This window comes from Lepus europaeus, chromosome 4, assembly GCF_033115175.1.
Source record: "Lepus europaeus isolate LE1 chromosome 4, mLepTim1.pri, whole genome shotgun sequence".
Taxonomy (NCBI): Eukaryota; Metazoa; Chordata; class Mammalia; order Lagomorpha; family Leporidae; genus Lepus; species Lepus europaeus.
The window spans coordinates 81,249,071-81,266,036 of NC_084830.1; positions in this window are offsets into that span (position 1 = coordinate 81,249,071).

Below are 16,966 nucleotides of genomic sequence, written 5' to 3' on the forward strand. Positions count from 1 at the left end.
TATGGTTTCAAGTTATAAAAATTGATTTCACATTCTCTACCATGGTTCTTCTGATCTGCAACACTGCAGAGAAAAACAAATTATGTGCATCTGCATGTTGTCACATGCACAGTCCTTAGTGGGCCTGCACAAAAGGCTAAGTGGAAACACAGAATGGAGACAACCTTTTCAATGTGTGAGACCTTATAGGATCTTTCAGAGAGCTGTGTGTGGAACAAGTGAACATTAAACAATTTTAGCTAGTAAGTCTCTTGCTTTCTCTCTCTTTCTCTCATACTGTCTCTTTTTCCTCTTTATTTTTATATTTTTAAAGATTTATTTTACTTATTTGAAAAGTAGAGTTACAAAGAGAGAGTGAGACAGAGAAAGAAGTCTTCCATCCACTGGTTCACTCCCCAAATGGCTGCAATGGCCAGTTCTGGGCCAGGCAAAAGCTAGGAGCCAGGAGCTTCTTCTGGGTTTCCTATGTGGGTGCAGGAGACCAAGGGCTTCGGCCATCTTCCTCTGCTTTCCCAGGCTCATTAGCAGGGAGCTGGATTGGAAGTGGAGTAGCTATGACTCAAATTGGCACCCCTATGGGATGCCTACATCACGGATGGTTGCTTTACCCACTATGCCACAAACCTGTCCCTTATTATTATTATTTTTTTTTGACTAGGAAAAACTTCCTTTTCTAATGTGATTTTACTACTTTAACAAATGTTCTCTAATTGTTATTTCTAATTTTATACTCATCATAGACGTTAGTAAATGAAACACTTACAAAATTAGTGATTGCAGAAGGCTATAAATACCCTGCTGCTATGCTCTCAGTAACAAAACATGCCTCATGTAGACAAAACAACTAAGTTTCTAGAACTTTGTGTTTACAAGAAAGCATATGGTTACACAAATCCACATGCCCATGAGCATATCCAGACACATGCACAAGAATGGATCAGACTAGCCAGGAATTATATATAACTTCTGTAAGTAGATGTAACATTTTTAAAGTGCTCAGAATCTCTGGAAACTCACTAAGATACTTGTGGATAGATACATAAAAAGACAGGTAGTACCTTCATATTACAGTCATTGAGATGGGCATTTGGTGCAATATCTAAGACTGCTTAACCTTAAGACTGCAAGGGATATCCACATCTCATTCCAGAGTGTCTAGATTGGAGTCCCAGTCTCTGTTTCTGGGTCAGGCTTCCCGTTAATGTGCATCCGGAGAGGCCACAGGCATTGACTCAGGTAATTGGGCCCCTGGAATCCATGTGGGAGGTCCTAATTGAGTTCCCAACTCCTGGCCCAGCCCAGGGTGTTTCAGGAATTTGGGGAAAAACAAATGGATGGGAAATATTCCCCCCTGCCCCCTCCCATTCTTTCTCTCCCTCTCTCTCATGAATGTATGCATGCTCTTTCCCTCTCTCTCCCTCTGACTTTCAAATAAATAAGAAAGAAACTTTGAAAAAGATTTCAAAAGCTTGAGAGAAAGACATTTTGTGGTGTGTATGGGTTTCCAAGGTCACTGTTCATGGGTGCAAGAAATGAAAAATGTTAAGTATTTTTATTGAGGGATATAAATCTTTTTTATGATGAAAAAAGCAAATTGATCACAGATCAACTTTTCGAAATTCATGTTTAGTCTATTCAGTTTGAAACGCAACCAATCTACAATTCTGCCACTCACTTGCCTTCCTACTGCTTTTTCTTGGAGAGTGCTTGATTCCTGGTCCAATATTCCCGGCAATCCTGTACTCTGCAGACATCCTCTAGTAGTGGTCCTCAAATTGAATTCCTTGCAGAACATACTAGAACCAGCTGCTGTGCCTTATTCCCAAAATTTTTATTCAACAATTGAAGAGTATGGTCTGGGAATCCCCCTTTCTCACACAGCACCAGTGGGTGCTTGTTCCAGTGGTCTAGGAACTTAACTACTCTGCATGTCCTGATCTTCTCTTTACTGCTCCTGCAGCTGAGGACAGTTGGCCAGGCCAGTGCCACACTTCACTCTCTTGTAGAGTAATGGGAGACTTTCTCAGGCTCTCTCCTTTCTGTGGATCCAGAGGCTTCAGGAGGCAGGTGCATGCCCTTTCTTTCTGGCCATGTTTGGCCACTTTTTCTCTTAATTTCTTGTTTCACCCTTCCATTGCAACTTTAGACTTTACTAAGGAAATGAAACCCATGTCCCACCAGTTTTTAATTTCCTCCCCACTTCTAAAATATATCTAAGAATCTTTTTATTCTCATCTCTACCCCTTGAGGTTTTGCTCAGGGAAAGGAGAAGGAAAAAGCAAATTTATACTCTTTGGAGCTCAATCTTTTCCTCCCCGGAGATTCAACTTCTCTGCAGAATCATTCTTTCTTATGTCATCACAGAGTCTTCTGTATTCTCATTTATTCATGCTGTTAGAACCAGAGCTTCAGAAATGTTTTTCAAAAGAAAAGTTTAATCATCATGCTATTAAAACTGAGGCTTGACATGCTATCTGATATTGATCTGTTTTAACAATTAAAAGCCACATTTTGTATATTTTCTCCTTCTCGGATGTGATTAGCCTCAGTTTAAGATATAATATCAATTATGGAAAGCCCATATAGTAAGAAGAACTATTCAAACAACTTAATAAATATAGATAATTTTTAAAAATACTGTCCAGCTATGTATATTTGGTTAGTTTTATGATAGACTAGCACATTCTTTACTTTTGAGCTTTGGGCAAAATATTACTCATAGCCATTGAACAACAGCAATGTACTTCCAGGGCAGGTGTTGTGGCACACTGGGTAAATCATTGGAGATACTCACATCTCATATCAGAGTGCTTGGTTCAAGTCCCAGTTGATCCACTTCAGATACACTGCCTACTAACACACAGAGTGAGCAAATGACTTAAATATTTGGATTCCTGCTATCAACATGGGTGAAATGGATGGAGTTTTGGGCTCCCTACCCCTAATGAAGCAGACATTCAGGAGTGAACCAGCAGATTGAAGATTTCTTTCTCTCTTTCTCCCCCACCCCTTTTAAATTAATAAACAAATAAATATTTTAAAATGTACTGCATAGGTTATTGTTTGTATTTCTTTTATCATTTTATGAATCATACTCAGGGAGTCTGATTATAGAACAATCAAAGGTGTCAATATCTTCCCTCTGGGGAAATTCATTTGTATGTTAAGTTGGTCATACCCAGCTCAGGTGGCCTCACCCATGTGTTATGCCTGAACAGAAGACCCTGGTCAGATTCTCTCCATTTACCACGAGAATCTACTCTTGTTATTGAGTAAAGACCTTGAGGAAACCAGAGGCTGGAAGTGTTGCCTTTGATCAAAGTTACCATGAATCTCATTTGGTAGCATTCTATGCATTGAAAATGCAAGTGTTGTCCAATGAGCACAGAGTGTTGTATGAAGTAACATACATCTCCAAGATATGTGCAGTAAAAGGACCATAGATTTGGTAACCTGTGACTTCACCTTTCTGCTGCCTCCATTTTGTCTAGTATAGGACGAAGTAAACAAACAGAATTACTAGTATGATAGCGCCAGCGCCGGGGCTCACTAGGCTAATCCTCCGCCTTGCGGCGCAGGCACACCGGGTTCTAGTCCTGGTCAGGGCACCGATCCTGTCCCGATTGCCCCTTTTCCAGGCCAGCTCACCAGGAGAAGCACCTGGCTCCTGCCATCGGATCAGCGTGGTGCGCTGGCCACAGCGCGCCTACCGCGGCGGCCATTGGAGGGTGAACCAACGGCAAAAGGAAGACCTTTCTCTCTGTCTCTCTCTCACTGTCCACTCTGCCTGTCAAAAAAAATAAATAAATAAATAAAAAGAATTACGAGTATGATAGCGAGATAAAGATGCTGCTATAGGAAGAGACCTCAAGTTAAAATGTTCCAAAGTAATATGGTGCTAATTAAAACTCAAACAGCACATATTTAAATATAAACAATCATGCCATATATAAGTATATATATTTGTATATGATCACATGTGGCCTCTTTTTCCTTAGTATATTAATAGCTGCCATTCATTAAGTGCCTACTATATGCTCAGTCTTCAATTATGTGCCCTTAATATACTATACCTACAACACAGATGTTGATATTCAAATTTTACAGATTAAGAAGCAACCTTGGAAGGGTTGAGGACAAAAGTGACAAAACATGGATTTAAACTTAGATTTGTCTAAGTCTAAAAATTCCATAATTTCCTTGATTCATATTATCTGATTTATCTATGGTTTTTAAATTACACAATAGTGGTTTTTTAATTAATTTTTTTTTGACAGGCAGAGTGGACGGTGAGAGAGAGTGAGACAGAGAGAAAGGTCTTCCTTTGCCGTTGGTTCACCCTCCAATGGCCGCCGCGGCTGGCGCTCTGCCGACGGCGCACCGTGCTGATCCGAAACCAGGAGCCAGGTGCTCCTCCTGGTCTCCCATGGGGTGCAGGGCCCAAGCACTTGGGCCATCCTCTACTGCACTCCTGGGCCATAGCAGAGTGCTGGCCTGGAAGGGGGGCAACCAGGACAGAATTCAGTGCCCCGACCAGGACTAGAACCCAGTGTGCTGGCGCTGCAGGCGGAGGACTAGCCTATTGAGGCACGGTGCTGTCCAAACAATAGTGTTCATTCTCTTTCTCTATATTACTACAATGGCATGCAGTGCTTTGAAGGAGTTACCCAGTGGCCAAGCGAAATCCCAAGGTTAAATGAGCCTCATTGTAGAAGATGACACAGCATTACAGAGTGGCCACAGTGATCTGAGAAAAGAAAATATAAGCAGAGGCAGAGGCAGACAGACAGGGAATGAAGATTAGGTTGGGTAGGGCCATGGTTTGGATTTTACTTAAAACAAGACAGAGAGATGCTGGAATGTGTTAACCAGAGGGGTAATGTGATCTAATTTAATCTATTGAAGAATTGTTCTGTCTACTTTGTGTAGAATGAGACAAGATTGAAACCAGAGAGGCCAATTTGGAGGTTAGTGCTGCACTGAGATGAGAGACAATTATGACTTGGCTGTGGATTAAAAATGGGAAGTAAATAAAAGAAGCATTGTCTGGAAACAGTGTCTACAGGACTTGCTGGAATGTTATCAAAGTGTATAATATACCATTATTATTGGGTTATACTAATTATCTCACTGATATATAAACCTCTGGGTTATGGACTAGGCTGATGTTTGGATAAGAAATAAACAAGAAATACTATTAAAATTGGAGAACTTTTAGCCTATTGAAAAGGTGATAATCATTGGCACAGCTTCCATCTCTCTCCATGGTGCAGTAACCGCTACCAGTCTTCCTCTCTCCCCATGAACAAGCAGCATGCTGGCAACAAGCCCAAGAAATAGGCTCTGATAAACACTAACAAAGCCTTCAAAAATAGACTCAAGGAGATACTCCTTATGAAAACAAACTTTTCTGTGTGTGTGAAAACAAACCAAAGCTATTTCAAGGAAGAAAATCTAAAAATGTGGAATTTCAAATTCAACTACTAAATAAAAAGCATTAGCCAAGTAAAGAGACACAAAACTATGACCCATAACTAGGATATGGGGGAGAATAAATAATGGACAGGTTTCTGAGACGCTTGGAGATTGGACCCTGAACAAAAGTGGGAAGATTTTTCTCAGATGTGACCAGAAGTTTCTTCCATTTAGTTAGAGTAAAACATGTAGGATGGATCATAAGAAAGGTCAGTTGGCAGCAGTCAGATGAGATTCCATGACAGGTTTTATAATTCTCTGTGAATTTGGTCTTTTCTGACAATGACTTAAATAATTGCCATTAAAATGTGGAGACAGAATGAGCTATGGAGTGTATTAGAGTTGCCAGGGAATATTGATGTTCTACTGAAAGACTGAAACCATATATTCATGGAGCAGGCACTGGACTGCCAAAGTGTAGACTTCTCCAAGATGAAAAGAAACAAACTGGGATGTTGGTTTAGAGTTGAGACATGCTGTAAGATGGTCATTCCATCAACACTGAAATCTCCCAGATTCCCAGAGAGCTTGAGTGATAAGAGAATATTCAAAATGCAGAGGGCAAAGAAAGGGAAAATAGAAAATAGACATGAGGAGCCAAAGAAATTTGCAAAAAAAGTTAAATAATAAGAGAAGTATAGATGGTGAAAAAACTATAACTTACAGCTAATGTTTTGATTTTTTGTTGTTCATTACCATCTTTGATAAGTTACTATCTTTCTTTTATATTAGTTTTCTTTCCTTTGTAAATTAAAGATTTTGAAACATGATAATATTCTTATGGATCTGACATTTTCCCAACACATTAGAGAATCTAAAATATTGTTAGTTTAGAGCAGTCATGAGAAGTACTACAAGGCAAAATTTGTTTTTATATAAAGGATTTATTTTGCACCTATAGTTTGGTTGCTGGACAATTCATTATTTCTCTAAATCCCTTTATGTAACTCAATAGCAATATTTAATAATAAATCACAAAGTTCTAAATTATGAATAGCATATTATTTATACATATCATGATAAATGCAACAAATATTCAATAGATATCATGGCTTTTTTAAGACAGCTGTGATGCAATTATTTACATTTAGCTTCAAAGAGTTTATTTCTTATTCAATTATTTGGGCCAATAAATGAAGAAAAAATTCATAATCATTTTGCTGGATTTGGAATTTTGGAAGTTCTCATTTTATTTAGTCCCCTTTAATGTGACTGATTTAATTTTTACACCTGTATAAGCTGGAACTTAAATCTTACTTCAATGTTTAAAAATTTATTGGGCCGGCACCATGGCTCAACAGGCTAATCCTCCGCCTTGCGGTGCCGGCACACCGGGTTCTAGTCCCGGTCAGGGTGCCAGCTTCTGACCTGGTTGCCCCTCTTCCAGGCCAGCTCTCTGCTATGGCCCGGGAGTGCAGTGGAGGATGGCCCAAGTGCTTGGGCCCTGCACCCCATGGGAGACCAGGAGAAGCACCTGTTTCCTCCCTTCGGATCAGCATGGTGCGCCGGCCACAGCGGCCATTGGAGGGTGAACCAACGGCAAAAGGAAGACCTTTCTCTCTGTCTCTCTCTCTCACTGTCCACTCTGCCTGTCAAAAAAAAAATTATTAGGCATATATTTTCTGAAAAAGTGATTATTTTATCAGTTATTATAATGTTGACATTGCTATGTATTCAAGTTCATGGTTTCTTATAGGATGATGTTTACACTTCTGCAATAATAATTTGACCATGAGCGTTGAGCGGCAAGATGGCAGAATAGGAAGGGAGCACACTATTAGTTCGGGGGAGAGACAGGTTTATAAAAGTGGAGATACTGCAGGGTCAAGGAAGAGTAGGGGAAGAAACAGCAGAGGAAACTCTTCTGGAACTAGTGATCCACAGTGGACCTGCGTGGAGAGTGTGGGAGCCCAAGTTCGGGACACCAGCAGAAGACTCAACACACCAGTGATGGAACGCGAGGTGAGCCGAACCTCAATACCTCAAGACACCAGCGGGCAAGCAGAAAGAGGAGGCTAGAGGGAACGAGGCTTGAAACTCCGTGGGGAAAAGTTCACCAGGCTAACTAGAAGAGAGATAGGAAAAAAATAAAAAAAGTGACCGATACAGACACAAGTTTCTCTCTTTCCGCTCACCCCCCAAAGGCGAGCAAGACAAAGAGCAGGCGCCATTTTGGACATACATCATAAGCAGGGCGACCTCAGGTCTGCACTGGCCCTGAGCCTAGCAGAAAAACCTGACTCTGGGGGGAGGGGTGAAATAACAGGAGATTAGGATCTAACTTGGCAACCCAGTGGGAGACTGTAGGAGAATTGGAGCCCACACCGAGGGCAGCAGAGATTCCCTGTGTGGTCCTTGGGAAAGAGCTTTAGATCTCTGGCTCCTGTGGGTATATCATTCGCCTGCTAACTACCTCCAATTACATTCAGCTGTGCGGAATTACTTCCCTGTTGAATCAAAGAAAGAAAGAAAGAGAGATTTACCACACCTAACCTGGGAGTGTCATCTTTGACACACCCTCAACCCTGAGGAACCAAACACAGCTCTCAGTCCACACTCATCTCAAGCCTCTAAGGCTCCACCAAAAGCAGACAGTCCACTTAATATAGAGCCATAGTGTAACAAGAAAAAACACCACAGTGAAGAAACCAAATATCTCCAACATGCCAAACAACAAACGCAAAAACCGAGGTAACAAGAACAAGGAAGACACTATGACGCCCCCAAATGAAAAAGACACCCCAATTCAAGATTATGAAGATGATGAGATCGAAGAAATGCAAGAAGCAGTTCTCAAAAAATTGATAAGAACATTAAGAAGTTCTCAAAAACAAATACTTGAACTACAGAAATCCTTAATGGACAAGATAGAAAATCTCTCCCGTGAAAATGAAATATTAAGGAGGAATCAAAATGAAATGAAACAACTAGTAGAACAAGAAACTGTGATAGTGACGAGAAATCATAATGAAATGAAGAACTCAATAGATCAAATTATAAACACATTAGAGAGCCTTAAAAACAGAATGGGCGAAGCAGAAGAGAGAATATCAGACTTAGAAGACAGAGAACAGGAAAGGAAACAGGCAAACCAAAGAAAAGAAGAAGAAATCAGAAATCTAAAAAATATTGTCAGGAATCTACAGGATACTACTAAAAAACCCAACATTCAGGTTCTAGGAGTTCCTGAAGGCATGGAGAGGGAGAAAGGATTAGAAGGCATTTTCAGTGAGATACTAGCAGAAAATTTCCCAGGTTTGGAGAAGGACAGAGACATCTTAGTACAGGAAGCTTATAGAACCCCTAATAAACATGACCAAAAGAGATCCTCACCACGACATGTTGTAATCAAACTCACCACAGTGAAACATAAAGAAAATATCCTAAAATGTGCAAGAGAGAAACGTAAGATTACTCTCAGAGGATCTCCAATTAGACTCACAGCAGACTTCTCATCAGAAACCCTACAAGCTAGAAGAGAATGGCGACATAGCCCAGGTACTAAGAGAGAAAAACTGCCAGCCCAGAATATTATATCCTGCAAAGCTCTCATTTGTGAATGAAGGTGAAATTAAGACTTTTCATAGCAAACAGAAACTGAAAGAATTTGTTGCCACTCATCCTGCCCTGCAAAAGATGCTTAAAGGTGTGTTACACACAGAAACACAGAAACATGGTCACCAATATGAAAGAAGGTAAAGGAAGGAAACCTCACAGCAAAAGATCACAGGAAGCTCAATTTGTCTTTGGCATAGAATTAAACTCTGATGCTCTGTTAAATCAATGTGTTAAAGTACTCAATTATGTTCTCTTGATGTCTGTTAAATTCTAATTGTTCAAAAACAGCTGAATTTTTATTAAGAGCTATGGGTTATTTAAATATGTGCTTATTTTTAAAGATTTGAATAATCACCTATAACAATGATCAAATTTGGTCTATATTATGTCATGATTTTAAGGAATCTTATTTCAACCAGATATTTTGGATTTTGAGCCTTCTTGACATTCTTGACAGGCATTCAAGAAATCAAAGTTTCAAACAAGCTGGACTCTAAAATTTCCAGTAAATCCTGGACTTTGGTTTTTCCAGTTTGGGCCCAACTGAAAATTCGAAGGACCTATGTCTCTCATCTTATAGAGACACCAACTAATCAGGCTATTTGGATTATATTAGAAGTACTGTTAAGATGTGATGTGGTACCAAACTTTAAGTTTCTATAATGGAAAATGCTATTAATACAAATGTTTGAGAATTAAAAAGTCTAATGATCTTGTGTTACTAGACATGATAGTTATATTAATGAGAAAGCCCCAGAGGCCTAAAGGGTTAAATAATTGTCAAATCCTACAAGTGCTTTCAAAAATACTGTTAAGTAAGCAAGTGCCTCTTGTTGGTTGATGAGTTTATAATTTTAAACATGGCGACTTAAAGTCTTTTGTCATCCACATTTATATATGATTTGCTGCTCATAAAACTAAAGTGTTGTTGGTTCTGTGTTTAGCTGCCCTCCTATAGGTTCCTATGGACTTTTCCCAGGCACTTCTATTGTATTCAGTACTTTGGGATGGCTCTGTAAACAGATGAAGCCAATAATGTATTAACAGTACCAACTGAGAGAAAGTATGGTTAACTGAGGTTACTAAAAACAAAAAGCAATTCAAATCAATTGGCAATCTACAAAAAGAATTAAAGGTTTTAAAAGCTATTATTAAAATTGCTATATTGGTCTACTATGCTATGTTATATGTGTGTACATATTGTATGTCCACATGGGGAAATTTTATTAAGAGTTTTATTTTAAATGGCTTATAGATAAGATTGCCCATAAATTTAAGCTGCTAAAATCAATCAAAGATACATTTTAATTTGTGGGACCTGAATCTGTGTATCATATGTTTTAAACTTGTTGGTAGAAAGAAACTAAAAACATTTTATATGGTTGTGCTTAAGTTTACTGGCTAAACTAACTACACCATGTTAGATATTTAAGAGGTGTTTTCAAATACATGATTCTTAAAATTTATAGAAGGCGTTGGACCTTCTAGTAAATGTTTTCTTAAGTTGTTATCTAATGGTTGAAACGGTTTGCTAAGTATTCATGTGATATTGCGAAATTCTCTTCAAGGTAGGAAACTAAATCTATTATGAAGGAATCTGTAGGACGCACAATTTAATCTTTAGACCTTATAAAAGAGATGGCTAACATTTTTCTGTAATAGCATAGCCAAAATAAGAACTTAAATAATAATCTCATAGCTAGATTCACTTCGCCATCAGCGAAGTATACAGTAAGTAGAAAAAGACCTCCCTTTCAGACCAAAGGGAAAGAAAGTGTTAAAGTGAGAATATAATTTTCCTCATGGGCATTGTCTACCTTAGAAAAACTACTACAGAACGTGCCTGTGACTATAGACTTGTAGTTCAGGCCACCGAAGATTAGAGATGGGATACGGGCACTCCCTTGACTTGCATCCTCTGGTCTGCTTTAACACAAACCAGGTGGAAAAGAAAGCTCGGCATCAGAAGCAATGGGTGGCAGGCCTATTAATGGCTGATCTGTATAGTGATCTGCCCTCAAGGAGACCCAACAGGCCAGTCCACTGCAGTGGCTTTCAAAGTGGTAAGCCTGGGCTTCAGCAGAAGTCAGCTTGTGAAGAGCCCTGGCAGCTCAGCCAAGAGTTGGATCACTGGAAATGGACCTGCCCTGGAGTCGGAGGATGCCCAGGTCAGAGCCACAGATCTTATTGGCTCCAAGCTGAAAAGCCCTTCACTCAGCCCAACTTCCAAAGTGACCACTGCAGCTGAGGGGATGGTCAAGCAGGGTCAGCAACATTGCAGGCAGAACTGTAAATTTCTTGTTAGAGATGCCCCCTGCCTTTACCTGGCCAGCTCTCCTCCCAGGCCAGCCAAGTAATGAAAGTCAACAGAGTGCCTTCCCCTAGGAGGTTCACACCTCCCTTAGGATATACCCCATGTGAAGAGATAGATAGGCCTGGGCCTCTTAATTTACAAGGCCTAAAGCCCAACAGATTATTATCAAGCCCCTTCTGTCAGGTTCTATTTGCCTCTCAATCAGAAAAATTACTTGTAGCTTAGACAGCACCTTTCTTAGCTCCTCTAATAATGACTCTGTCCTTTGTTCTAGACCCTGTCTAGCGCACTTGGGCCTCATTCCTTTGTAATCATAACCTCTACTCTACCACCAATGGCTCTACTCCCAACCTGTGTGTACTGATGGTCCTCTTCCCCACTTAATGCTGTTTAATTGTTCAAACCTGGTAAATTCCACTCTTAGGATCATTGGTTACTATCCTCACTCTGTCTTTTATGACCTTGTCTAAATATGATCAGAGTTGGCAAACTTGGAAGGCTTCCACAGGCTTGGCAACTCATGACAACAGCCTAGGGTGGTTACCGGCACCATAAACTAGAGTGTCAATTTGTTGGGTCAACAACAGGAGACACTGTGCACTTGCTCCTCATGTGGGATCTCTGTCCTTAATGTGCTGTACATTTTGATTTAATGCTATAACTAGTACTCAAACAGTATGTTTCACTTTGTGTTTCTATGTGGGTGCAAACTGTTGAAATCTTTATACTAAATTGATCTTCTGTATATAAAGAGAATTGAAAATGAATCTTGATGCAAATGGAAGGGGAGAGGGAGCGGGAGAGGGGAGGGTTGCGGGTGGGAGGGAATTTATGGGAGGGGGAAGCCATTGTAATCCATAACTGTACACTGGAAATTTATATTCATTAAATAAAAGTAAAAAAAAATAATAATTTGACCATGAGCAAATATTTGGCATATAGGCTTTGTAAATGAAAAATAAACATCTCTCCTAATGTTACATTATTTTAATATTAATAACAATGTCTCATGTTGCCCATATTTCCATATCACTTGAGTAGATAAATGAAACAAGATATGAATATAAATTAATCACATATAAACAAGATATTCATGTTTTTATAAAAGCTAATAAGTAATCACAGGTGTCCCTGTGATAAAAACACCACAATAGGACAAATACATGAGGTAAAAATGACAGTGAACCTGATTGTGCAAGTATCAAATGTTGTTACCTAGAGTAAATTGACACAGTTAATACGAACTCAAATTTCAGAATGAGATTTTACAGATATTTAAATTAATTGTCTTACACTCAAATCTAAAAACCAAATGATTTTCAGGGGGAAAATCCAATTATCCCTACTCTGTTCCATTCAACAAAAATACATTTTTTCCACTTTGTATCTAGCACTGTGCTAGATGCAGAGATTATTTTTAAAAAAATCAATTTCTATTTTTTTAAGATTTATTTATTTATTTGAAAGTCAGAGTTACAGAGACAGAGAGAGTGACTTTTCCATCTGCTGATTTGTTACCTAAATGGTTACAATGGTCATTGTATGAATGCTGAAGCAGGCCAAACCTGGGAGCCAGGAGTTTCATCTGGGTCTTCCACGTGGGTAAAAAGGGCCCAAATACTTGGCCCATCTCCCACTGCTTTCCCAAGTGCATTAGCAGGGAGATGAATCAGAAGTAGAGTCAGCTTCGCAGGCAATGGCTTTGCTTGCTAAGCCAAAAAGCCAGCCTCATGATTCAATTTCTGATCTGATTTCACCAAATTAAAGCTATAGAAGAAAATTTAGCCACTTTCATAACACATTCACAAAATAATTTTTTATTAATGTTTATCTCTAAATTAGAAACATTAGTCTAATAAGGCTATTTGATGGTATATGATTAACACTTTTTTGAAAGTAGTAAATCAAGTCATCTATTTCAAAATAGCTCACAATAACCTCTGAATTTTATAGTTACTTTTTCATAAAGATCCAAATAACTTTTTAGCTTTGTGTTTTGAGAATAAGCATGATCTTTCTGCTTAATATATTTCAACTAACAGCACCCTTCACAAGGTAGAATATATTAAATATTAAACAAATGAAGTAAACAATTAATAATTACTGAATTTTAATAATTTAAAATATTCCTCCTGAGATCTTGGCAGTGTCATACAGAATGATTTCATTATGTGAATCTTAGACAAATTGTAATTATCTGAGATAAAATATAATTATTCAAAGACCTGGCTAGTATTAATGAATGGCCTGATTGAATCTGACCATTTTATCTTTGTGAAACATAATTTAGCAGATCTGTGTCTGAATAAAGAGAAATTAAATCATATTTCAAGAACGGATAATTCTAGAAGAGTTCCATACTGAAGTGGTCTCACTTGTCAAGAAATATGTCTTCTAGAATTGGTGAAATGCTTAATATATTGCAGAAGAGAGAGTGTCATTTGACTTGGAGCTTGCCTCGCTGACTGGCACTGAACAACTTGTAATTCAGCCAATTTGAGTCCTAAATATCGGATTCTAAACATCAGCATGAACCTTCCAGTCATCAACAACTCTTCTCTTCACCCAGGTCATGGTTTTGCTCTTTGTCCAAGCATGGCTTATTTGTAGCCCAACTTAATTCAGAGTCCACACTTTGATCCTTATTTAATATGATAGCATTATACCTGACTCAAAACTCTATTCTAGAGTCCTTAGTTCCTTGAAATAAAATCTATACTCTTAACAAAGATCACCATTTCTATCCTCCAGCCCCAACTATGATGCTTCCATAGTTTTTCAAAGAGCCATTCTACTCGTTTCACTGCCTACCACAGGCTTAGCTCTCTTTAACTCCAGGCAACCATGTGTCATAGCCTGTTTTCCTGAAAAGCTCTTCTCTCTTCCCTTATATAATTAGATCCTTTTCCTTGACTTCCACTTTATGCTTTACTTTTTTGATGAAAAAGTAACCAATTCCTAGGATTGGAGTTCGGATATTGAATCCGCGTAGCTGAATTCATGATATTAAACATGATCCCTATCTTGTCTATTCCATTCAATCACTTACTCCTTACTCAACAAATATGTACTGATCACTGATTGTATATCAGGCACTGTTCAAGACACTGAGCATGCAATAGCTATGTAAGATAAAGTCCTTTCCCACTGGGGCTTACATACCTGTAATTAATAGTCAAGTAAAAGATAAAGACACAAAATAATCTTAGAAAGTGATAAATACCATGAGAGAAATAAACTGTGAGTCAAAGAAAAGGCCTTTCGGTGAAAGTTGCCTTCAGGCTGGGTCCTAAACAATGAAAAGAAAAACCCACAGCAAATTAAAGGAAAGAATATTCCAGTCAAAGGAAAAAAAGTGCAAAGCACTGAGATGCCAATGGTTAAAGCTAAGGGAAAATGAAAGGCCAGTGTTCTGAAAACAGTGGAAAAGTGGAGCATAATGTGAAATAAAAACTGAGCTCAAGCAGCAACCAAATCCTGTGGCATCTGCAGGTCATGGTTTGAGGCTGAATTCTGAAGGGTAGCCAGTGCAGGTTTGGAGCAAAAGGCCAAGCTATTACATAGGATTTGGAAATATTACATTGTTACTAATGAAATGTGAGAAGAACAAGAATAAAAGAAGACATGATGATATGATGGCCTGGCCAAAGTTTAAAATAATTGGTAGGATCCAGGATCTAATTTGGAAAGTACTCCTGGAGTTAACAGCTTGAATGTAGAAGTTGAAAGAAAGCAGAAAATATTATTTAAGTTCATTATATTATTTCATGTCTTTTTAAACTTAATTTTTTATGTATTTCCCCCCAAAGAAACATTTTATTTAAGGAATACAGCCTTCATGCATTTCGTAAGTACAACTTTAGGAATATAGTGATTCTTCTAACCATACCCACCCTCCCACCCACTCTTCCACACCTCCTCCTCCTCCCATACCCATTCCCATTCTCCTTTAAGATCCATTTTTGATTAACTTTATACACAGAAGGCTAACTCTGCTAAGTAAAGAGTTCAATAATTTGCACACAAAACAAAACAAAACAAAAAAGCGGTTCCTCAACAGTCAACACAAGGGCTGTTCAAAGTCATTGCATCTTGAAGTTAATTTCACTTCTTGTTTTTTTAGAAACATAATTAGCCTAACTTAATTAACTTTAACAAAGCACCCAAGAATTACACATCTTTTGGGAGCACATAGACATAGTTATAATACAGTTCTTTGAGGACAGAGGTCATGCTTGGGAAGTTGGTGTACAGTGACTATTTTTGTTAATTTAACAATTAACACTCTTATGTATGATGTCAGTGATCAGTTGAGGCCCTTGACATGAGCTGCCTAAACTATTGGAAGCCTTTTGAATCCACAAACAGCATCAGTATTTAGGCAGGGTCACAAACAAAGTGGAAGTTCTCTCCTTCCTTTAGAAAAAAGTAACTGCATCTTTGATGACCACTTTGTTCCACTGAGATCTCATCCAATGAGATCCTTCATATAGGACATAATTTTGCCTCAGGGTCTTGGTTTTTCATACATGAAATGTTCTCATAAGCTTTTCAGTCAGACCAGAATGACTTAAGGGCTGATTCTGAGGTCAGAGTGCTACTTAAAGCAATTGTCATTCCATAAATCTGCTGTGTAGACTGCTTCAAATATTGAATAATTTTTTATTTTTGACAGGCAGAGTAGACAGTGAGAGAGAGTGAGACAGAAAGAAAGGTCTTCCTTTGCCATTGGTTCACCCTCCAATGGCTGCTGCGGCCAGCGCACCGCACTGATCCGATGGCAGGAGCCAGGGGCTTATCCTGGTCTCCCATGGGGTGCAGGGCCCAAGCACTTGGGCCATCCTCCACTGCACTCCCTGGCCACAGCAGAGAGCTGGCCTGGAAGAGGGGCAACCGGGACAGGATCAGTGCCCCGACTGGGACTAGAACCCAGTGTGCCAGCATTGCAAGTCGGAGGATTAGCCTGTTAAGCCACGGCGCCGGCCTTTGTCAATTTCTTAATGAAGTTTTGTTTTGTTTTAGATTTTTATTTATTTATTTGATAGGTAGAATTACAGACAGTGAGAGAGAGAGAGACAGAGAGAAAGGTCTTTCTTCTGTTGTTTCACTCCCCAAATGGCCGCAGTGGCCAGAACTCCACCTATCAGAAGCCAAGAGCCAGAAGCTTCTTCCAGGTCTCTCATGCGAGTGCAGGGGCCAAAGTGCTTGGGCCATTTTCTACTGCTTTTCCAGGCCACAGCACAGAGCTGGATTGGAAGAAGCACAAGCAGGACTCAAACTGGCACCCACATGGGATGTCAGTGCCGCAGGCAGAGGATGAACCAAGTGAGCCATGGTTGTATCCCCTGTCCATTTATTCACTAGGTTGTTTGTTTTGTTGTTGTTGAATTTCTCGAGCTTTTTATATGTTCTCATTTCTAAGGCAAGATGACCAGGAAATGGTTGGTGGGTAAGATTATGTATCTTTGAAAAGTATGGGAGAGGGGGGTCCTCTTCAGAAAGCAGGCATATGTGCAAGCTAAACAGTGACTTCAGTATTTGAACTCACCATGCACCTAAGAAATGCATTTTTATTATAGCAGATATTGCCATAAATATCAGACATATTTTACTTTATAG